Here is an 804-nt window from a genome sequence, read left to right on the forward strand (position 1 = left end):
TGGCCAAGATCAAAGTGTAGTATCTGTTCCGGCAGATACTGCAAGCAAAGACCATATGTAGGGGCAATCCCACATATAAAACCTTGGTCAATGTAGGGGAAACCCTTCATACCAACTGTCACTATCCAGCTCACTTACTCCCCGGGGAGTTGATCCCCATTTCCCCTTCAATCCTCACATTAAAAATCGGCCTTGTGCCTAATTTGCTCGGTGGGGGAGCAAATAAATACCCTTTTCTTGGCCTTTTGGCTAAGATCAAAGTGTAGTATCTGTTCTTACTACATGCAGTACTATTGTGATTTAAAGGTGGGGATCACTTTTCTGTATTAATTTAATGTAAAATTATCACCCACTTTACAACCAGTCAGTCTCAAAACCATTCAAGCCATTCTCCAGATCATTCAAGTTGTTTTTGAAGGATTCCAGTTATTTTTTAAGCATTCAAGTCATTCTTAAGGTCATTCAATTAATCCTTAAGTTCATTAAAGTCATTCTAAGTCATTTACTTTTTATTTAAGTCATTTCAGCCCATTTTTCGGTCATTTTAGTTTATCTTTAAGAATTTCATATCAATCTTACATTCATGCAATCATTCATTACACGAGAGCACGCGACTAATGGCTATCGGCCTTGTTATATGTTAAGTGAACTTGAATATAAATAGGATAAGAGCAACCTCGTCTGATCTTGACTTATCTGACGCTGATTATAAACGTGGTTGTCACGGATTCAAGGGATCAAATTTAATGCCTGCTTAAAAAGTGATCGGAAGGAAAGCAACGCAACTCAGTGGCCAATTGTTGA

General features: G+C 37.9%; 1 pseudogene; it reads left to right on the forward strand.

Annotated features, from left to right (window-relative positions):
• The first annotated feature begins 228 nt into the window (after positions 1-228).
• LOC145296381 (U2 spliceosomal RNA) lies at positions 229-354 on the forward strand (annotated as a pseudogene).
• The last annotated feature ends 450 nt before the right edge of the window (positions 355-804 follow it).

This window comes from Euprymna scolopes, chromosome 16 (genome assembly GCF_053919585.1).
Source record: "Euprymna scolopes isolate OS-2025 chromosome 16, ASM5391958v1, whole genome shotgun sequence".
Classification (NCBI taxonomy): Eukaryota; Metazoa; Mollusca; class Cephalopoda; order Sepiida; family Sepiolidae; genus Euprymna; species Euprymna scolopes.